The following is a 23,750-nucleotide window of genomic DNA, read 5'->3' as shown; positions in this document are numbered from 1 at the left end:
TAGACATTTAAGGATTTAACATTAGGAATACAAGTCTTGAGTTTGACAAGTTCAGTCCCATCATTACTATCCGACTTTTATGTGAATCAGGCTAGTCTTGCCTTTTTTGTAATAGACTGTGCAATATCTGGTCATTTTGACCCTCTAAACTGAGAATTTGCATGGGATTTCACCTATGTTCTGCTGTTCATCTCAAGGTAACAGACCATTTCTAACACAAACTTCTAATTCTCAAAATTCCCATCAGAGAGTTACACAATGAAGGTCTAGAACATACCTAACAGCCTTGTTCAATAGCTGTGTTTTGTTGCAGGACATCCATCGTGTATGGTACATGTCTATTCTCTGTAAATATTATTTGAAATCTGCCTTGCATATTAGCAGTGACTTACTGCAGATAAAGGTTTATTAAAACCTAAAGAGACATTTTTAAAACGCATGTGCAAAATTGGTATATGACTTCTCTTACATGAACAGGCTGAAGCCTTCATCCAAGCCACAGGGGTTCACAACATCTGTTTTCTTAAGTTATTGTGATAAATTATGTAATTTTTAAAAGCAAATTATCAAGAGTATTTTTGAGAATCCTGATACACGTCTTCATGAAGACACCTTACGCTTTGAGATTCTGAACATGTACTGAAGTACATTAGCATGGTAAGCTGTGAAAAGGAACCAGTAAAGACAGGCAAACAAGATCCCCAACTCTTAATTACACAGTGGTGAAAGCATGACTCAAATGTAACATGTTACTCTGTCTCTAAATGCAGAACCTTAAAGTGTAAAAAAAGAAATTTAAAAAAAAAAATCAAACATTAGAAAGCTGATTTGTTTATACTGCAAGAAGGACAGTAAGATACTTCATAACTGGGTGCAGGTTTAGGCTTTTAGAGTAAAACTTACACTGAAAAGAGAATTTCTAAGTTTAATGTATAAAAACAATTTCTTGGAAAGGAAAAGCTTATGAGTGTCACTTGCTAATGAAGCAATACCTTGAACTGAAGGAAAAGCATTTCTAAAATTTGATTAGACTGAATGACCTTAGTAGATATGGCAATCCTCATAAGCACAGCTTTATTTTACAACACGTTGACATGGTCATTTCAGATTCTTAAAAAAAGTCATATTTATGAATGACCATAAAAATCTTACAAGATGTGAAAGGAAACATTAACATTACTGTATCTAGTACATGCTAACAGTTTTCAAATGCACTAAAACATGAAAGAAAATTCAACACGGTAAAACATTGTAACATAAATGTTCAATGTTTATTTTGCTAAAAAAAAAAAAGAAAAATTACTTCCAGGATAATAAAAAAAACCACCAAAAAACAACGCACAACACAGTATAACATACCTGGTATGCACAGCACGGAATTTGCTCAAGGTCTTTTACCCAAACAGCCATCTGAATCTTTGGAAGCAAGAACAATATCCAGTAATAGCCTTTAAAGAAAAAAAACAAAACCAGGTTTGTCTGAAAACAAAGGTACATACAGATTTTACCTACAGTTTTAATGTTCTTGATTAATATAAACTTTTTTATAATACATAAAGAGTGTTACGATTAATAAAAATTTTACCCACAGTACAAAAACGTAATATTCTATCCTTGCCAAGCATTAGCATTCAGGTCTCCAAAATGGAGACACAGGCCCCAAAAATCTCCTTCTGTATGAATATCTGAAATCTAGGGTCATTACCATCATACACAAATTCTACAATATCCCCAAGCGTTAATGCTACAAACTCATTAAGTACAAAAATGAAACAATTTTTAAAGTTCTATGCACGTTTTCACTAGTGAAATGGGACATATGGAACTTCTGGGTTTATATCAACATACTGTCATTTCCCACCAAATACAATGCATATGTATGTGTATACATCTATAAAAAAATAACAATCCACTTATTAAATAGCCTTAGTAAACTAAAATTTATACAGAAGTAGTAGCACAAACATCTCTTTATTTTAAGACAGTCTAGCCATATCTGCAAAAAAAGGCTTAAAAAAATTCCAGATAATTTATAAAATGGGTCCACTCCAATTTAAAAATGAGGTTTTTTTCTTCCCACCTGCACAGTAGCAAAAAAGGCAAATCCCAAGATCAAAAAAATAACAGGGAAATTAACATACTACAAGTTATAACCACTCTTACCTAAGAAAATAAGGTACTAACGATTCTTCTGGAAGCCAGTCAGGAAATAAGGTATTGTTCATGGAATTCTACCTAAAAAAAAGAAAGTATCAAAATTTTCAGCAATTTGCTTTAGAAAAGCAGAACAAGTCAGATACTTGAAATTTATTGATCTTTAGGTAATTAAGTTAGGAAAAACTTATGATAGCAGTAACTGTATCTTTAGAACTCAACTCTAAAAATAAAAGTACGGGTGGCTGTACATACTTGGCTGAAGAAAAACACTGGAGATGAAGAGTGACTGACATACAACATGCATGATCTATATTTTTGCATGAATAACTGCAATCTGCTCTTCTGTCTCCCATTACCTTAATTTTGAATGACTTAAAGATCAAATGCCTAGCCAATTTGAGATTTTTTTCTTCTTCAGTAATTTATCACACAATACCTCTCAGTCCTTGTACTTTTTTTCATATTAAAGTCTTCAGAAGTAGGCTATGCAAAATTAAATAAAACCTCTAGTGATAGCAGAGTAATTTGAAAATGGCTTCTGTCATCAGCTTCTCTGAATTTTAAGTCATAAGTTACTTGATCTCCCCCCAAAAAGATATCTCTTTTGCCCTTCAGAATACAGTTTCAAAGCCTTCAGCTTCTTTAACCTTTAATCAGATCCCAAACTACACTCTTTAACACAAGGAACACCATATTTGCACTACCTCTAGCCAACTTTTCTCGCCTTTTGTGAAAAGGCTTAACATTTTATTTTGCAGCAGTTATATTTATCACCATTATTTCGTACTCTAGAAGAAGTCTGGAACAATTCTGTAAATATGTGGGTAATTTAAAAAAACATTTTAATGTTACATTAAAAGATATTTAAATATAAATTAAAATTCCTATACCTTGTATACACAAAAATGCACAACTATTGAATAAAATATGTTAATAATTAAAAGCAATTTATTTTCAGAGACACTTAGCTGCTATTTTATTTTCAGTAGCTGAAAGAAACAACTCAAAGCTATTTTAAAAATTATCTCCTAATGTATTAAAAAAAAATAATAAAATACAGCAGACACCCACCTAAAGCTAGAACTTTCTTTTCAGCAAAGTGTGTATGTCTCAACCTGTTCTACACTGCAGAACTGTTGCTGGGGTTATAAAAGCACCATAATCCAAATCTAAAATAAGGATACCAAACACTTTGCATAAAGGTGATAGAAATCCAATGGTTGCTGAAACTTGTATTTATATTTCCAGAAAAAAAAGCCAACTTTCACAGTTGTAATGACGGATTCATATTTGCAGAGAAGTACAGAAAAATGTAGATTTACCTCCAACTGCAATATTTAAAACCTGCACGGAGTTTTATAACCCTGTACAAGTGTACACCAGATAAATCAACAAATATGGCTATACGCAATCTCCAATTAAAACTAAAGTTCTTAATATTTACCTCTTGCTCTACTACAGTGACTTTTTATACCTCTGGAATTACAATTTTACCCTTAAATTGATAATTGCTGAATGCGAGCCAACGCAAAACAAACATCAGGCATTCCATTTAAACTTGCATTTTTAGAAAGTCTTGCAATAGGTGTTGTACAACTTCTAAATTATTAACCATCGAAACAATGATAAAAATGCTACGTAAACAGAAACGACTGCAAGCTCCCTGAAAAATGCACAAACTGAATACTAAAACCAAAACTGACACCCAATAAATGCTTTTTAAAAGCTTTTAACGTCACACACAAACCTATTTGTTTCTTTATCATGTAATTCGTATTTAAGTAACTGCCTTTTCTTCTCATAGTTTCGCCAAAATCACAACTGTAGTATTTTGCCAACTTTAAACTGTAGACTTGGCATGACCGAGCTTTGTTTTTTTTAAGCTTGTAAGTTTTTGCATTGCAGTTTTAATTGCAAAATCATATTGCATGTAATTCTTAAGAGTTTTCTTTAAAGTTCTGCACCTGAACTGCTGTTTTTCAAGTGAAGTAAATTTCTATCTATTGTTTCAGTAAAGTACCGAGCTGTCTCATCTGCAGCCTGTTTTTTCTTACTGGTTTAGAAAGAGTTAAAAGCCAACACCCCACAAAAAAACCACCAAGTTTTATTTTTAAGAGAAAAGGACATGGCGTCTTTGTTCTTACAAACTACGAAAACATATCCCTATCTGAGCAGCAATGGGCAACAAATGCTCTTTAAACAGATACGGGCTTGGGGCGAAACATTTAACTGATGATGTAGTACAGTCTTCACCTCTCCCCCCCTCCCTTTACTGCTGCATTGGAGTTATAAGCTGGTTTGCAGATGCCCCCCTTCCATGCTGCACTGGAGGGGAACAGGTCTGCAGCCCCCCCTCTCCTCACTGCTGCACTGGGGAACCCGTCCGCAGCTGCCCCCCATCCTCCGTGCTGCATTGGGGGACGGGGCGTGCGGAGACCCCTCGGTGCTGCATGAGCGGGGCGGGGGGGGGGGAGCGCTCTGCAGCCCGGGAACCGACGAGTGTCACCGGGGCGGTCGCCGAGCTAGGCTCCCTCTGCGGCACCCCTTCTCCCGCCGCTCCCTCCCCAAACCGCGCGGCTCCCCCCTTACCCGAAAGGGGTCACGGAGACGAAGGGGGGTCCCCAAGGCTCCCCTCAGGGAGCGGCGAGGGGGGGCAGGGAGAGGGAGGCGCCCCCTCCCCCTCCCGGCTCCAAGGACATTTTGTTTTTCCTCCCAAGGACAAAGGACAATGAGAAGCGAGCAGACTCAGGCACTTACCCCGCGAAGAGCAGCCCGTCGGCAGGCAACGGGGGCCCTGAGGACGGGGCGCTGCTCCCCTCCTCGCCCTGCCCGCGGCGAAGGACGACCCCGCGCCCGCCCGGCAAGGGAAAAGGCGCGGGCAGGGCTCCGGAGCCCGGCGCCATTACCCTCCGCCCGTCGGCAGCCCCGCACGGCAGCCCGGCTCGCCGCCCTCCGTCGCCCCGGAACCCCCAGAGTGCCGGGCCCGACTTGGCCCCCGAGACCGGCACCCGGAGCGCTCGCCGGGCCTCCCCGCTCCGAGCCACGGGGAAAGCGCCCGGGAGCCCGGCTGCAGCTGCGGCTGCTTCCCCGGCCATCTTGTGCCGTGTGTGTGAGAGAGTCTCTCCGTCTCCTCTCAACTCCTTCCTCCCCTCCCCCCCGCACAACATGGCCGCCCGCTCACTACTCACTGCGGCGAGGAAGGGGCGGGCCCGCGCCCCTGCCCCCTACCTACGGCGCGCAGCGCAGCCCCCCCCCCCCCCCCCAGCTCCGCACCGCCCCGCCCTCGGCTGCGCGCGCCGCTCTCCATTGGCCGCGCCGCGCCCTCCCCGCCAGGCCCGAGCGCGCGCACCGCTTCCATTGGCCGCGCCGCGCCCTCCTTCGACCTCCCCACCCCGGGCCCGCGCGCACGGCGGCCGCGGCCTCCCATTGGCCGCGCTCCCTGCCTCAGCGCCCGCCGCCGAGCATCGGCGAGCGGCGCCGGCCGCTCCCCATTGGCTCCTGCCCGCCTCCTCGCGCCCCCGCCCCGCCCGCCGCGGGCTCGCGCCCCGTCCGCACGAGCCTCCCCTCAGGGGGAGGAGGGCGGCGGGCGGCTGGCGCGGAGCGCCCGCCCCGCCGGCGGCCCTGGGCCCTGCTGCCGCCCCCCTCCCCAGGCCCACCTGGCCGGGGGCGTCCCCAGCTCCACCCCGCCTCGTTTCAGCCTTGACCCCGCTTGGTCTGGGCGCCGCCTTCCCTTCTAGCCTACGCTTCGGAAATCTCTTCATACCTCAGCCTACCCAAGGCGCCCCTCACCAACTCGCACCGAGCTACGAGGTTCAGCCCCCCCGCACTTGGCCTGTAAGAACCCCTCGCTTAACGGCCCAGCTTGCTATGGCACCCTCTGCTGCCATTGGCACAAAAAGCACCTCTGTTCTCATGAGCCCGTGCCCTTGATAGGTGGCAGCCCGGCCTGGGCCCTGGCAGAGCCCACCCACCAGCCAGGCCCGGGCACCGGCCCCAATTCACCACAAAAAGTGGTGCCACAAACACTTGGCTCACTCGACCCGAGTACAGCCAACTGCCCTGGGCTTCCTCCGCACTGTACACGCTCAACCTGCTACTAAGCCCTGCTGCTGGAAAGCGCCAGAGTGACGGCATCACCTGCCCTTCTGCAGCGTCAATTGCAGTCCTCATTAGTACGTCTCAAAAGCACCACAGACACCCAAATAAAACTAGGTATCCTACTTTTTTTAGCCAACACCATAGAAACTGCCTCGTATGCCAACCTCACCAGGACACTGTCTCCTATTTTGACTACTGCCATGGAAACCACTTCAGATACCAGCATGATAGAGGAGCATCCCCCTCATTCTCGGTCACTGTCATACATGCCTGTCCCCAGCCAGTCAGTTATGATGTTCCTCTGCAACAGGCACACCCAATAAACAAGACAGAACAGCATAATTAGTATTTACATACTTCAGCAGCCACTTTGAACGGTATGCATGCCTTTCTCCTGTTTGCACAGCTTCCTCCATTAATAGCAGAGAGAAAGGTGTCTCATTCCTTTTTTGTACTAATAATGTGGGTAGTTATGGCAGCGATTAAACCAGCAATGCTCAAAAAGATTATGGAAGGTCTGAGAGGCTAGTCTGGCACTTGAAATCATGTAGTTGGACTTCAGCAGTGATCTCCTGAGCTGGGTCCTGGAAAAGCCAGAAGTAGCTGGTAAGCTGAAAAGAATCGCTCACTAATGTCCCTGAGGAGAAATTATTTTGACCCGAGAGATGTATTTGCTTTCAAAATACAGAGAAAAGCCAGGCCTCCTTGTATAGGGTAGCAGGGGAGGAACGCACAAATCTACTGGCTTGTAGACAGTGGTGATAAGGTGGTTACCATCTTCAAAGAAGGGATGTTGGTGGCCTGCATAAAGGTACTACAGCATGGGAGCCTCCAGCCAAGGAATCAATGGTGGAGCAAAACAGCAAATACTGCTTCTCACTGGAAAAGGGCAAAAGGTCTTTTTTTTTTTCTTTTTTTTTTTTCTCCACAAGAATAAGAATGGAAGTCCTGGTCTACAGAGACTATGGAGAGCAGGAAGCCTGTTCTGCAACTTCATTCCCACTCAGATTCTTGCAAAGGCTAATATTCTTGCTCTCAGTGGAGCTACTCGCATGTAACTGTGTAAAGGTGTTTGTATGGACAGAACCCAGATGCTGTCCTCCTTGGAAAACTACCAACAGTGAAGAAAGGGGAAAGGCAGCCAAGGATAAGGCAGGAACTAGATAAAAGTAGGGCACAGCAAAGGCACTTCAACTTATGTCAGCATTTTCAGCCAACACTGCAAGGTATGACTTTACAGCAAGGACCAAGATTAGAAGTTTAGTGTATCATTTCCAGCCTTTCTACTGTTTCTTCCCAGAATACAAGTACATTTCTAGAAAAATATATAAAGTATGATCACTCGTAATAACCACATGAAAGGAAGAAAAGAGATCAGGCATTCAAGACTTAATTGCACTTTGTAATAGTGTGATTATAGCCAGAACAGTAAGATTGTAACTGAACAAGACCTAACCTGTACGCTCAAACTGTTATCTGATTTTCTCCAACTATACCAGACTGTCTAGTATAATAGACTATTCTTCTTTTAAAAAAAATTATTCATGTATATTTACAGATAGAAATGTTTTTGAAAGTCACTAGCTGTATTGCTGCTACATGTAACCAAAAAATTACTGGAAGTCTAATATCATCATTAAATATATTCAGTGCTGCTCTTTTGCTTCCTGGCCACCAAGGCCTAAAGCAGCTCCAAAAAAGCTTACACAAGTATCCATTACCTCTTCTGTTTCTTGGCTTCAAGAGAGTTGTATGTACATGAACATAAGTACAGTCACTCTCTCCAGAGCCACAGCACTTGTCTGACAACTTTGCTGTTCATGTACTGATAACAGTCTATCTGTTTGCATTCTTCTTTCCTAATGAAACAGTAGAACAGCACTAGTCTCCTTTTTTCACATTTTTATCTCACATGGTCGGCTCTGTATAATCACAAAATTCTCATTCCTACTGCCTCTGCAGTTACCCCATTTTTTCCCCTTCTAAATTCAGCATTTCTACACAAATGTAAATTCCTCCATATGGTTTTTTCCTTCTCTTTTAGATTACATGCTTTCTTGCTTTGTGTATCATCAGACCAAATACTTCAGCCATGTTTTATGGACGACATGTCTGATAATAATGAGACAACTTAATATTTCCATTACTAATTTGGGAACTATTTTCTGAGACTGCATCTGCGGCTAGAATTCCAGATGGAGGCACACAACCTCACTTTCTGGTACTCACCCAAACTATTTTCTTCTACAACCTTTTTTCCTTCCCCCCAGCTCCCATGCAGATTGTTATTATCCCTTAGGGACAACATGCAAAAGCACAGTAATTTCGCAGGGCAGTGTCCCTTCCCTGCCTGCCCCAACATGCCCTTTGTACCAGAGGATACCAAAAGATTGGTGAAGAAGCTTGTTCTTTGTGATACATGAGGTGCAAATGTAGCATACAGCTCTTTGAAGACACAAATATAATGGGAAGGCCAGAGATCTGACACCGATATTTGACAAAATGGTTAGGTATTACATCTGCCTTTTGAAGTGGAAAACAGGAGTCTAAACAAGATTGAGATGTGTAACGTCGCTGAACTTTTCTTCAACCAAAACTCCATCACTTTTCAGGAGAAATCAATAACAATTTTCTAGGCCCTAAACCAAACATAATAGTTTGGATTATTTTGATAGAGAATATGCAAACAGGATATCAGATGCCCTTTGAACACAGCAGGCTGTTTTGTGGTAGGCATTTAACTTCCTGCAAACTGGTTCACAGAAATTGTCGCTTTGTCCTGAATAAAGTATAGTCCTATTTTCTGTTTTTGTATGTAACCTGTAATATCTTACTAAAACAATCAATCTGCTTTTGTTTTCTGTGTGTTCCCTTCCTCAGTAATTCACTATTAAAATCACAATAATTGTCCAGGCAGATACAAATTACCTTCTATGACACTTCTGAAAACCTAGGATTTTGGAGCAGCATGCACAAAGATGCCATAAGAGTATGGCTATGCCTGCACTGCTGTTGTCTGTGGGCTTCTCATAGCAGTGACAGAGTAACATTGACAGAAATGTAAATAAAGACAAAGTTCTAAGCATGGAACCAACTTCCCTGTGTGACCGGTGAAGATGATTATGGTATATTGATCCTAGCTAAAGCTTTTTGCTACTGTCACAAGACAAGCAATAACACCAGCAGCATGGATAAAAACCAATTCTAGCAATCAGCTTGTACTATTCATTCTGCTCTGAGTCTGGAACTGGAATTCAAATCCAGACTTTTGTTCCAGCCTGTAATGAATAATTGCAAACACATCTACACACATAGAGAGAACTTTTACATACGCCCTTTTTGTTTCTAGGATTTAACACTGAAAACTAAGATTATGTTAATATGGTGGTTTTGCTAGCACTTTTATGGTGCTCATGTTTAGAATGATGAACCTTGTGAGCAGAAAGAAAAAGATTTATTACCATGAATAATTAGAAACAAATTCTTATCAGTGTCATAAACATATGGTAAAGGAAAAAATCTTTCAGTCTGCTAAGCCAAACTCCAGTGCTTTTTCGGTTTATTCAAAATGAAGCAATTTTAACCAAGATTCAGCTCTTTTATTCCTGTTTTCAAAGAAAAATAAGTTATCAATAAAATGTATAAAGACGTAATGGAAGTGAGAAATGGAACCAGTATCTTTTGTGGGTTTTAAGTGTCTTTCCTAAGCAAATTTTTAACTTGCTGGTCACAATGCATCAAAGAATCAGTATTGTTTCTGTACACGTGATCTTGTGGCCTGAGCTCAAATTCTAGATCTAAGAGCTCCTGAACAACCTACCCACCTTGCTATTTCAGTTTTGCATGAGTTCCTGTATACAATAAGGCAAATAAAAGACCAGTAACTGTTGTCTAGTGAGAGGATTCATTATTGTGCTTTATATTAACTTGACTTGAGAAATCAAGTCCACTTTTCTTAAGTAGGTTTGAAACTTGAAGATCTTTGTTATTATCAGAGATCATCTTCAAATTATCCCTTGTTGCCATCTTAACTATAAGAAATAGTAACCATCTCAGTCAAGGTACTTAGGCTGTATTTGGTCAACACTTAGCATACAGCGATTGCCTTAAATGGCAATCTTAGAGGTATAAGAAAAGTGGAAAAGATACAGTAGCACTTATTTTGATGAAAACTTATGACAGTTTAAAACTCTAGATTGTTTTGAACTTAAAGAACTTGGGTGATTTTTTAATAATATGTTTAATTGCTTCTTAAAGTAAGCCACTGGAGCTTGGAAGAACAAAGCTGTTTCTTTACCCCTTTTTCTTCACCCCTGCTACTTGTACAAAACGATTTTTTTTTTTTTTTTTTTTTTTTTTTTTTTTTTAAGGTCAGCTTTTAGGTAACAAACCACTCTGCTTAGCTTGGCAAACTTTTATAAGACGACTGGGACACAGTAGAAAAAATACCGACTGACCATTTTGCCTGTACTTACTTAGACACTAGAATTTATACAAGTGCTAACAAGCTATTACATGTCTCCTTACACGAAAAAGAATGATGCAACTTTGCTTATTACTGAAATCATCTTTGAAAGCAAATCAGAAACTAATATGCACCTTCCTTGGAACTTTTAATACCTATAGGTACAGCATGCACATTGTGTGACTTGACTTACACACTTTAACTCCTCCGTACTGAAGTTTGCTGCTTGGAAACTTGCAGGACTGGAAACATGCAAGAATTAGACATATTGGTAGGATTTTAAATCCCTTTAAAAGGTAGAAGCTGCAAACAGCTTGCTTTATCTTACCCTTCTGCCTCTAAGTACGGTCTGTGGAATCATAGGAGCATTCTGCTGAGCTGGGAGATGGTCATCGTTTTATCAAGAGCCTGTAAAAAAAAAAAAAAAGGAAAAAAAAAAAAGAGAGAAGCATTGGCAAGGTTGAGAGCGCCATACCTGATCTTATGTTTCAAAATAAATATATTGTTCTCCCATTTTCCAATATATCACACAATTGTTACATAAAGAGTCAGAAAAGAACAGTTTATAACTTTTAATCAGAATCTTCAGAATATTTGGATTTTAAAAGTAGCCATGAAATAATACATTTTTAGACGATCTAGACAATGAAATTAATAATAATTTAGGGGTTGTTTTAAACTTAGATAATTTGAAATTCTAGCATGATTACTTCCTTTGCAGATTTAAAGTTCATTTTCCAAAGGCATTCATCTGTCCATCCTTGAAATTTATTTGTTGCAAACATGAGCCAGTAAGGCTTGATTGCTCAAGTATTTGAGGAATATGATCAGAAAAGGGAACACAGACTTAGCACAAATATGTGTTTACACATCAAAATCAAGGACAAAAAATACCCCAACTGTAAGCTCTAATTTTTATTTTTTACTATCTCTCCATTTGAGTTCTAGTGGAGACTTTGGAAAGTTTAGATGACAAGAATAACAAGTATACTTTCTCGGTAAATCTCCTTGGAAGATTGGAGGCAAAGGGCTTCATACTAGCCTTGCAAACATGATAAATTTCACTCAAATTGAACAAGATGAATTACAGCTACTCTAGAATGAAAAGAAAAACAACCCAGGCCTCCAAAACCACAAGTATAGAACTGGGATTTTTATTTCAAGCAAATTTCAAGCCTGTTTCCATAACGATCTTCATTCTTGTCTCTTGTGTGCAGGTAGCACCGTAGGGTGTTTTATTGATTGCTGTATAATTGTTGACAAAATGATGCATTATTCAGCAAATTGCCACATGCAGTGAAAAGAAGCCAGCCTTTTTTCTGAAATCTTACAAGCATATACTTTATTTTATAGACAGTCTGACGAAGCACTGAATCACCCTCTTGTAACGTACCATATACATAAAAGAAGACCCCTTATATTTGTAGTTCAAAACAAACTTCTTCATATTTGTCAATACTTGTTAGATGTGGGATCCAATCAATTTTTGATATAGTGATACTTGTATCAGGGACACACTTGGATTAGAACGTCACCTGAACAGAAATAGCTTCTGTGTCAGACTGATGTTTCCCATGAGCTTTTATATTTTCTTTCTACAGTCGATTCACTATAAACTGGCTCCAGCCAGAGCTTTATCCAGCTAGGAGAGCTCATCAGCCTAGGGACTGGAGCAGTTTTATGCATGTCAGGCATGTCATCCATCTAAACTCCAGAATTACCAGGTTTAACTGTCGCAGGCAACAGATTTGCATGCTGAAACAAATACTCTTTCTCTCTGACCAAGCCATTAACGGTGATAATCTTGTCTCAGCTTGAAATCATTCACAGTGTATTTTTTTATATATATATTTAGTCAAAGATTAGTGTTAGAAGGTGAGCTGGTGAGAAAATGTAAGCAGCCCAAGAAAACACTGTTGGTACAGTCCTGTCGCAAAATGAGGTCAATGGCTTTTTGTACAATTAAAGCAGCAGAGGGAATGCAACACATCTTGAGCGAGACATCCACAGCACTTCATCGCTGTCTGAAACATCTGACTGCAACTTCCATTGCAATTTCACCCTGTGGAAGACCTGAACAAGGTTCTATGTGCCCAAAACGTGACTTGTTTTCTCCAAGATTTAATAGTGGATTTAACAAGAAGCTATTACCTCTCTCTACAAATGTATCTTATTTTAAGGTCTTAGAAACATTTAATTTAATGACAAAAGCTGAGATTTTGATGTCGTCTTGTTACTCCAAACACATGGGTCTTAAGTTATGTGCCTGTGCCTTTAATTCAGCACTGAGTAATTACATTTAGGTCAGTGGAATCACTCCAGGTTTTTCTTGGTGTGTCTAAACCGAATGTTGTCCTAAGGATTTAGAAGCATATGAAGTGAATTTAGGAATGAACATGTATGTCAGTACTTGGAAAATGTAACTGAAATGAACTAACCCAGTCCATAGGAGGGAAAGAGAACATAAAAGCAGAGGTGTAAATTTGAAAAGTAAGAGCGAGCATGTAGTTTTGCACATGCAGGTATAATTGCATCACCATTCTTTGTATTTTCCCCAACATTTCTTTTTCTTGCCTATTTCATTAATAATGGCAAAAGGAATAATACAAATTAAATTGTGCTAAGTACTTCACCTCTTATTCATCTCCCTCAGCATACCTTTAAAACCTTTCCATAAAACAGAATGTTGACTATCAAGAGACAAAATGTTAGATTTAAGTAGAAGCAAATAGGTCAAAATAAAATGCATTTAATTGGGAAACTATCGAAAATTTTCTTGTAACAAGACACACGTTACTGGTATTACGCAGTACACTTGAACACTCTGACCTAGTGTATAAGATAAAGGAGATCATAGAAGACTTTGGAGGAAAAAAGATGTATGGGGAACACAAGTTTGTATGTGTAGGGGATAAAGACAAATGCTTGAATAATTTAGAATCGTAACACGAACAAAAGTGAAACACTGGGACTTTAATAGCTGCCTTTTTTTTCTTCAACTCCAATTATTAAGATATTGTGCTCCTGGCTAGCATATCAGGTGCCGATAGTGAATATTCTGGGACAGTACTTTTGCTGCATGAACGAAAACAGTTCTGTTCAAAAGATTAATAAAGGATTATCTTTTATATATATATATATACACACACACACTAAAGATAATGAAAATTGGAATGAAAAATGAAGTTGAAATCTACTCAAGTGATGTTAATAAAATGGAATTAAGTTTAGGAGAAAATATAACCTAATTAAGAGGTTCAGAAAGGCACATTAGTATATGCTGGAAAAGTAATTTTTATATACGAAAGCTATTTTATGCTTTATATTATCATTATAATACACAGTCTTACACAAACAAATCAAAGATGTGCATGAGCTTCATACTAGAGCTCTGTGCTAGATGTATTGCTGGTCATTGCTGCACGCTGCATTCAAGTTACAGTTGACCTGTAACCTTAGCAGAGTATAAAAGGGCAATCAAGAAAATAATGATCTTGAGGTGGCAAAAAGGTTTCTTTACATTGCTTTTCTGTAATGAAGGAATCACCCTCTCAGAGAAATCTTTGCAGGTGACAGGCTTGAAAAGGAGACACTCTTTTGGACCCAGAGCAAGGAGATCAAAGACCTTGCAAAATTCAACTGCGGCTAACATGGAGGAACCTGACTTACTCTTGGCTTTAAATATGACTAATACTTTTTGCAGTCCTAGTTTGGATTTGAATATCATGGCTAGAAGTTATCAAGTCTTTTGTGAGCAGCTGAAATAACAAGGCCTGCGTTCCTGATAGTCGGCAGTCACACAGCCAACTAGCGCTGCATTGCTGAAGCATCCCCGCTCTGCCATATTCAGGCAGAGGCTGTGATACTTCTGAGCTATACATTACTGACCAGTCAACTGGCACATAGATACTGATTGCTTGGTCAGCAAGGAAAGCAGAAGAGATAGCCTTTGCACTCATTTTGTAGTTCGTTCTTTAGCAGAAGCACTAATTTGCCTCTGTAACTCGCAGCCTCCCCCAAAGTACAGAAACTCTGGAACTGAAATTTGTTGAAACTGAACATCAGATCAAAAGCTCAAGGCCTCTAACAGCGTGATTTCATAAGCCCTGCCTCCTTAAGAAGCCAGGATAAAAATACAGCTACATGAAAAATAAATGAGCAGCTTTTCCTGACTCTGAAACCAGAAAATAATGACACGAAACCAAAATCAAATGCAATAATATCAGTTGTATTCCCAAACGCCAGCATTAATGCTCCCTCTCCCAGCTCCCAGAGACTTGTTAACCAAATAAGCCTTATAATGTATTTTGCAAGTGAAAGATCCCGGAATGGAAAAAGTAAACTCTAACACCAAAGACCCTTAATAAAAATGCTGTTCCTTGCTCTAAGAGTTTTGCACTGAAGGACATTCAGTCGGACCTAGCTCCTGCCACAGTCAGTATTTTCTCTTGTGATCAAATGAGCAGCTCTGCAGCACTGGCGGTAGTCAGAGATTTTACATCAAAAGTAATATCTCAATACCTGGAGGTCAAGTCAGCCCATGCAAGTAAAAAAGGGCCAGTATCGTGTGTGCACAGACCAGTCAGACATATTTTTATACTAGAAACAAATACTCTGTTCAAAACATACCTGGTGTACTACATTTTCCCTGAACGCCTCAGCTATGCCTCTGCAATGCTGGGTGTGCAGCCACATTATCATCCTGGTTATCCTCGCTATGGGCTTGGCGGCATTTTTGGAACAATGTTACACCTCTAGAATTTTTTTAAGTCTCCTGGAGAGAGACCTGATTTTGGTTGCACACTGTGATTCCCTCAGGAGAACTTTTCCCCTTTTTCATTGTTTTTGTTACTTGTTATTACTTTTTTACTTTAAGTCTAAAAATGAAAGCCTTTGGACTGAAAGAGGGTGAAGGTGGAACGAAAAAGCCTCTTGATTAAAACCGAGGAGAAAAACCTTACAATACAAACTCCTATGAACACAACATGTCTCCTCCTGCTGCATTAATGCTGCTTCACGAAATGGCGACTGCCTCTGTAGACAGCTGCCTAAAACCACACACCTCCTTGCAGGAAAGCAGAAATGCAACTTTTTTTGTTGTTGTTTTTTTCTCCCCCAGCTTTCGTTTTTCTCTCTTTACATTCAGTCCCTCCGGGACTCCCAAGAGCCCTCTGCAAAGCTGTAATCTAACAAACAGAGAAGCGACAGGGAGTGCATAGAGCCCTCCTTGTGCACAGACCAGCCTTTCCCATCTGCCTTCAGCTTTTGGAAAACACCCGGGACTCTTCCCCACGCTGGCGTGGGATGAGTGGGTGCATGCAGGCTGGGCTGGTAAGCGGGGCTCTGGACTCCAGCGCCCTGTGCAGTGCAAATAATCTGCTGATTCAGCCAGTATCACTGCAATCTTGCGTTTCCAGAATTTTCTCCCTCCGCTTCCCAAATATAAAGGGACTTTTGTGCTAAATACTGAGCTGGAGCACTGATGGGCTCCGTGTAGGGCGCCATGTGGTATTTGGTTTCTCGCTACAGTACATGTTTTTATAATGATGGGGGAAGGGAAGGAAGGGAGCTGCTCTTACCAGCATGCCAATAATCTGTTGCAAAGGACTGGAGCTCTCAGAGCCAATTAGTCCTGAAGTTAACCATTTAACTGCTGAAAAAACTCAAGTCTCAGGCACAGACTCAGCAAGATTAGGGACAGAGAAGAATGTGTGGATACCCGGGGCATTGAGCTCAGTGCAGATTTGTTCACAGATGCATTTTTCTACATTTTAGTACTAAATACTTTTGATACACAAACTGACCGCTGAAACTCGCTTAGGTCACAGCACACAAAGGTGGGACAGCTATAACCAGAACACATATACCAGACAATTTAAATAAAAGACAGATGTGTTTCAGGGTCTGTGCCAGCCTGTGGTGGAACCATGAAAGCCATCCACAGGACCTGCATTTCCAGTACAGATTTCAGGTGGGTACAAGTCCCTGCCATGGGCAAACCCATGCTGCCCACCGTGGGGTGGGAAGAGTCAGGGTGCTGCACTGGCAGGTGAGACCCGGCACCATCTCCCAGCAAGGCTGCTGCATATGGAAAAACTCCATAAGGTGGGGCAAGCTCTGAGAAAACAATGGCATAGTCTGTCTCCCTTTAAATGTGTATGTCTCCATCATCCCCAGGCTGTGCTCAGACACAGAGACATACTTTGGACCTCCTTGCACCAGTCTTGTTTTTCTAACCCCTTAACTGCATTAGAACAAGACCAAAAAAAAAAAAAAATAGTTCTTTTTATGTTCTGCAGTTTAATTTGTCATAAACTTTTAATGCCTGAGGCAGAGTAGCTCATGGCCTGCTTTGCGCTGCTGAACAAGCCAGGGAAGAAGATGCACAGGGAATTCCCAGCCTCAGTCTTTTTCTCCAGGGGCAAGTCTGAACATGGCCAGAGAGTACAGACAAATTAGTCCTAATGCAGAGCAGCAGCAACATGCTCCCACTTGACCCGTCAGGTCAGTAAACCTATTTTTGTGCTCTTTTTTTATTCCATGATGTACCAGTGAATATTGGATCAGACTCCCAGGGATGCCAGGAAGACCAGCAGTTTGCACAGCACAATGAAGTGCCCTGACATACCGAAAGCAGGCTCTCCACCCCAGCTCATCAGCCCTAGCAAGAAGCAGAGTTTATTTGCTTGGGAGGGGCCATACTAGTGTTGCAGGTCTGCTACCAGTCCAAGCAAGCGCTGCAGTGTACGTGAAAGGCATATTCCTACACCACTAGCCTCCCTAATGGATGAAAATGAAGTCAAATCTCCCTGCTTGCCACGGAGAAGGCCCAGTGCATGTGGAAGTTGCTTGCTGCTCCCATTGAAGGGCCATAGCAAGGCTGGCACCATAACGCATCTCACTTTCAAGCTCCAGGAATAATTCTGACTACATTAAAGTATAACTTTACATTCAAATTAAAAACACTGTAGAGGTGGGAAAATGTATCGCTATGAAAATAGCAGATTATTTAGGCATGTGAGCAGCCAGAGCTCTGGCAATACAAGAGCTCTCTTATTCCTGTTGCCTCCCACAGCTGCATTCACTAAATATATCCTGGGCAGAGAACTGCATTTCTCCACCCCTTTCTCAGCCCAATCAGGTTTGCACAAACACCACCAGGCTCCCTTGGGACACGCAGTCAGGCAGCAGCAATGCCCTAGTTACAGGCACCACGAAGGACAGAAGAGACTAATAACGTCTGCAACAGGGTGAAATTGTTACATCCACAGGGTATTTTGAGAGGGAGTGCATGCAGCTGATCGATACTTAACTGTTAAAAACAGGCTGGTTTGTTCTCCATAAAGATATACCCCATTTGTACATCAGGATAGGTTACTGGAAGTTATTGCCATCAGATGATTTTCAATAGCTTGTGGAAAAAAAGAACTGATGAACTCAGAGCAAATTCAAGCAGAAGAAGAATGGCCACCTCTATTTAAAAAAAAAAAAAATTCAGCTCGTGGCAGATTTAGAGGTGAGCAGTGGTTTTCAGGGACTGGCTGGCCCACAGAGAGCAATCCCAATTTTACCTTCCATCAAGTCAAGGCTCTGTGGCATATTGTCTGATCACGTATCTGCCTCGGGGGGGGGCAAACCAAAACAACAACAATTTCCACAGGGCCAAGGTGCTTCCCCCATGATCTCCATTCTGCTCTCCACATCTATCCTCACCTTGCATCTTTTACTTGCAAGGACACATATTCTTTGGCCCTGCACAATGGAGCCTTCGTCCCAACTGCAGCCTTGAAACACTGCTGCAATCACAGCAACAAAGAAGAGGAAGAACTACACCTTCTGATATAGTTAATTCTATAGTGGATCAAATTCTGGGAGAAAAAAAGTCATCTTGATGGCTTTCAAGCTGTGAGCCAGCAGGGATTTTGACCCCCCCGGTCCCTGCTTTTCCCTTCCTCACAGTTCCCTATTTCTTCAACACCCCCAGCTCCTCTAGCAACAAAGCAAATTTGACAGAATCTGGTCAATTTTTTTTTTTCAAGCTTTCTCATTTTAAGAAGTCAGTGGGAGCAGACTATATCTTGCAATCGAACCTCACAGGAGGGAGAATTAAATATCTCATGCATGACCTTAATCCGTAGGATTTTGTAGATAGTTTTTCTTGTAATCTCAATACTCGGAGCTTATCATGCATTCAAATCATATCTGTAGCCCTAGAACATTTTGCAACAAAAGGAACCCAAATTCATTTTGATATAATTATGCAGTCACTTGAGTCACATGCTTGCTGTGGAATAAATATAAATACTGAGCTTTTGGGAATAACTGGCATCGAAGTGTAAAAAAAACCCCAGGAATGAAAGCTATCTATTATATAAGGAAAAAAGATCAGGTTTAGACGTCAAACTGCAGTAAAGGAAAATAGCACAATGTATGTATGAAGAGTCTTTTAATATCTCCTTTTTTCAATTCACAAAACACAAAAGAAAGAACCTAAACTCATACTTAAGCATCCACATAAAGTAAGGACCTTATTTTCAAAGGTAGTAGTATAATTTGAGGTATTTAAAACCTTTGAAATCAGATAATTCATTCACAAAATGGCCACAGGTCCCTAAGCTTAATCAAATAGTTGAAAGCTAGAAAAGCTAGAAAATTGTGCTGTGGATTTTGTGTCTTTCCTATACATTCTTTCCTTCTCTGCTTTTCTTGCCTTCCTGAAAAAAAAACCCGTCCTCAAAGACTGTTCTAATTTTGTATTTGGAAATCGCCACTATTTTAATTATCGACTTTGCTGTAGAAGAACTACACCCCGCTGCACCGGTTGTGCTGAAAACGAGCCTTCTGTGCTGGGGACAGAAGTGGGTTTGCCTGCTCTGATTTCATAAGGTCTGCTGGATCCTACGGATTTCTGAGCACACATAGAAAGATGTAGTCTCATCTATGTACTTTTAAGAAGGAAATACAACATGTGAAACCAGATGTTAAGGCTGAGCCACAGAGGAGCCACAGGAGCGAGAGTTACCTTCAACAACTCTGCCGTTCTAAAAGCAAACAAAGGCATAAGAAACTGGGATGGAAGGTTTCATTCCTCAAACAAGGCAGTGACTCACCCACATTCCTAACTGCTCAAACAAGGGAGGCAAACCCTCCTCCTGGCAGACCAGATCCTCCGCCTTTCATTCTGCAGAGCAAATCCCAAGCAAAGGCAAGCCATGGTGGTGGCACATTGTAGCAGACACAGCACAGGGCCAGATGTGTTTCAGAAAGGGATCCTCCTTCACAAGTGGCTACATTAGCTTGCCTTCTTGAAAAGATTCAAGAGTTCAGAAGTTCTGCTTTTCACATCTCAAAACACAATGAAAAGAAAAAGGGCTACTACTAACAATTGCTTTTCAAGAGCCAAACTCATGTTTTCTAAGATACCAAGGTTTTCTGAAATTGCTAAGGGGCAGTAGTTGGCTTTTGTTTTTTCTGAAAACAATCCAAGGACAGACAAGTCAAATCAAAAAGTTAACTGAACAAAGGGAGCCAAGCAGTGTGTAAGGTGGATAAAGTGCTGTTTCTAACCATCGAGTTATTCACCTGGGAAAATTTGACCTAGACATATGGAAACTCACTGTCCTAAACATCTGCTCAGTCATTCCCAACATACAAGTCAGATTTCACTGATGAAGGACAAGCATGTTCCAGGTGACAGAGAGCATGCAGCCAAACTGCTAAACATGTCCAGCTCCATCCTTTTTGCGCAGCTCTCTGGGACGTGGGGAGTGCTGTGCAGGTCCCCAGATGGCAGGGACATCAGCTGAGCTGCTGGGTGACAGCAACAGAGCCATCAGCAGCAGGGATGAGGAGGAGGTGGTAGAAAAGCTGGATGTGAGGAAAGAGGACCAAAAAGAAAAGGAGCACAGAAAGCAGAGAACACTGCTAATTTTCAAGAGAAGCTCCAGGAAGCCAACATCTTTAAACTATAAACCTCAGAGAGGTTGTGGTTAGGAGACAAACATTGCTGGGTGATGGGGCTACAGGGAGGCTGCAGGTAGGCCAGTGCCCAGGGAGAGATGCCTCAAAGCCAAGATTCAACTGGAGCCCCCCCTACCCCTGGGTAGGCGGTCCCCTCTGTAGCTGTGCCAGGGCTCTGCTAGGTGAGGTTCGTTCATCTGTGCGATGAAGGATGCCAGATTATGAGCATAAAATTCCCCTCTGGCTTCATACTCCGTGAAGCAAAATTAAGGCTGATGCTCAATGTGTTCCACCCTATAGCAAGTTTTTAAATTCTTGCGTTTCTAGTGGTAGCCAGACACCCCAAAAGGACATATTCATTCATTCCTCCTGGGGGCCAGCTTCTGGGGGAGCGTGGAGCTGCTGCAGAAAGCAAATGGCAGCGTTACCTAATGGGGAGGATTTATTTGCTTAAGTTATCAGTGTAGGTTTGGCTGCTGGTATAGGGAGAGTCCTTGAGAACACAGGCTGCTAGCAGAGGAACACAAAGCTGTGTTATTAATGGAAGTATCAAACTCACAGAAATAAAATAAGCTATCCTGGAGCTGAAGCCATGCTCGAGACATCATGAAAACGCCTGTTGCGCTAACGCTGCTGCCGTACTTGAAGCCTAGCCCCAGCGAGCAGGCAAAGCATGCAAACCCGATCCTCCATGCCGCTGCAGATTTTGCCGGTGGCATTTGAAATATTTCCGGCATTTCAGACAATCCTCAGAGCACTAGAGCAGAGACTCACCCATCAGGACTCCAGAGCTTACATTTAAAAAAAAAAAAATAAAAAAAAAAAATCTGTTTATCAAGTTGCAGAACAACAACTGTCTAGTTTATTAGACGGAAACAACAAAAGCAGAGGGAGATTTTGCTGACATTATTTCTTCCCAATTCAACATGCTGCCTCCATTAAGTGACTATTATGATCAATGCAACAGCAAACAAAAACCACAAGCTCGTTATAAGACATTTCCTTGTGCAAAGGCAGAGAAACCATCACAGGAGGTGGACCCGAGCATATTATTATTACTGAGTATTTTGGCTGGCTCGTGCTATTTGGAAATCCCAGTTCTGCCAAGCTGCTCGAGAAAGGCAGCGTTTGTCCCCTGCCTTCAGCATGAAAACACAACTCAAATCCCTCCTCGGGAACAAAGGTGCTTCCCAGGAGCCTGGCGTGCTGCCGGCATGCCGAGCGCGTAGCCAAGCAACGGCAGCCGGATCAGGGCCTGCGCCTCACCCGTGATGCTCCAGCCTCCACAAACAATTCATGCCACGTAGACAAGACCGCGCAGGGTAATGGAAAATTACTGCAGGCTTTTTCTTAAAGGGCGAGAATCTCTGTTGGCAGAGAAGGTTGGCCCGCATCCCGCTTCTCAGTGCGCCCCAGGGTAATTTTTTGTTTCCTGCGAGAAAGGCTGTAGTGCGTCACTAGCACGCTGGGGCATTAATAAAGGCAGATATCATTTGCATGATATTTCAACTGACTGCGGTGATAAAAAATGTAAAGCAGAGAGCTAAGCTGCAGTGGAGGGGGGGAAGAAGAGCTCAGCAGCCAGAGGCAGGAGGTGAACAAGCCGCCGGCTGCCTTTCTAAAACTGCTTTCGACAGCCTCAAACATGGCGACCTTAACGCAGAGCAGTTAATATTAGCCAAGAGCTGATGCCAAAAATCCTCTTGCGCTTGGCAGGCACAATGTTTTAACAACTGCCTGGCAAATTTCTGCCTGCAAGGCTGCAGGAAGAAAATACGCCTTTAAAGAAAGAGCAAACTTACTTTGCCAATTGTTGGACTATTAGGGCAACAGCAATTTTTAAAAATTATGGCCATGTTTACCTCCAGTTTCTAGCGTAAAAGAAAACTTAATTCTTAAGAGAGCATTGCACCTTCCTAGCTTAAATTACCAAGCTAAAGAGCCACGCAGATAGCTACACCAGCACCAAACAGCCCATTCAAGCTACTGTACTTTTGTCACGTGAAAATCAGAGATTTGCAGACTTACCGGTTGGACAGAGCAACGTCTGCCTGACAGGCACGTGGCCACAAGAGCTGCCCAGCAAGAGGGTCACAGCCCTGCTGCACAAACAGCGCTCTTTGCAGGGTTCAAAATTAGCTCCTGGTTCCATTACAAGTTTCATTTCATCTCCTCAAGGAGCAGACCCCGCTGCCTGTTCCTCAGGGCACCTATGGGGAACCAACTGCAACTAGCCTGCAGCAAAAAGAGAAAAGCGACCCTGCTCCTCTTGCTATAACCTTTCTGCTCACTGCATGCACCTGTGGCTCACGATGGCCCTGGTTTAGTTCAAGGCTGCAGCTGTGCTTTCTGCCTTCTCTGCAGCTGCCTGCAATTTAAGGTGTTGCTTGCCAGACTGGTTCTAGGTCAGTTCCTGCAGCAACATGGCTTCTGCTCTTCCCCATCTTCATGTTTTAATTAATCTTTTCCTATGTATTTTTCTCAGATAAGCACTGGTTAAAATCTCAACCCAAATCTTTTCATGTTGTTGTAGCCCGCAAATGAAAATAAAGCCCCTGCACCGAGTTAGGGGACTTCTTTGTAATAGAAACTCTCCCCCCCGCCCTTAAACAGAAACCTTTGTTGTGAAGCTGCTTTCATTGCAAGCTCTGCAGGGAAAGTCATTACATTTAATAGAGGTTGACCTCATTTTGTATACCTTGCTATTAAAGCTTATAAGGAGGGAACATAATTAGAAGTGGTGACTTCTCAACAAAGATACACAGTACCTGTTGTTGCTACCTCCTTCTTACCTAAGGATTCATTTAATATGGCTTGGAAAGAGTAACTTGAAACAGCTTTTGGCAGATAAGTGAACACAAGTAAAATGGAAAGATCTGGTTTCCAAGAAGCCTTTTACAAGCAGTACAGAGAAATTAAATGAAACCCTTCAACAGCACACAAGGCTTCCTACAGAGACTCTCTGGAAGAACTGCGAACGTGCATTCCGGGTGAAAGCTAATCTCAGTCTGAGTCTGGAGTTACATAAAGGCATTTGATGGCGGAGAGAACCAGTGGTCGTGCATGGACC

At 42.1% G+C, this 23,750-nt stretch overlaps 1 protein-coding gene across 11 annotated transcripts in view; it reads right to left on the bottom strand.

Moving 5' to 3' along the window:
- CHD2 (chromodomain helicase DNA binding protein 2) overlaps positions 1–23,036 on the bottom strand; it is a 91,596-nt gene extending 68,560 nt beyond the window's left edge. For 5 of the 11 annotated variants that reach the window (XM_041123838.1, XM_030015081.2, XM_030015080.2 and 2 more), the window contains exons 1-3: positions 4,915–5,347; positions 2,164–2,235; positions 1,360–1,448 (exon numbers count right to left, since the gene is read on the bottom strand). The gene's annotated coding sequence lies outside the window, so the exon portion shown is untranslated. Of the gene's footprint in view, positions 1–1,359; positions 1,449–2,163; positions 2,236–3,228; positions 4,402–4,746; positions 4,862–4,914; positions 5,349–11,048; positions 11,129–19,830; positions 19,935–22,708 lie in introns of those variants that run through there. The other 6 variants (XM_030015089.2, XM_030015091.2, XM_030015082.2 and 3 more) reach the window with 5 other exon arrangements.
- Positions 23,037–23,750: the final 714 nt, after the last annotated feature.

This window comes from Aquila chrysaetos, chromosome 5 (genome assembly GCF_900496995.4).
Source record: "Aquila chrysaetos chrysaetos chromosome 5, bAquChr1.4, whole genome shotgun sequence".
NCBI classification, from domain to species: domain Eukaryota; kingdom Metazoa; phylum Chordata; class Aves; order Accipitriformes; family Accipitridae; genus Aquila; species Aquila chrysaetos.
Note: the sequence above shows the minus strand (reverse complement) of the source record. Positions and strands in the feature narration are given on the sequence as shown.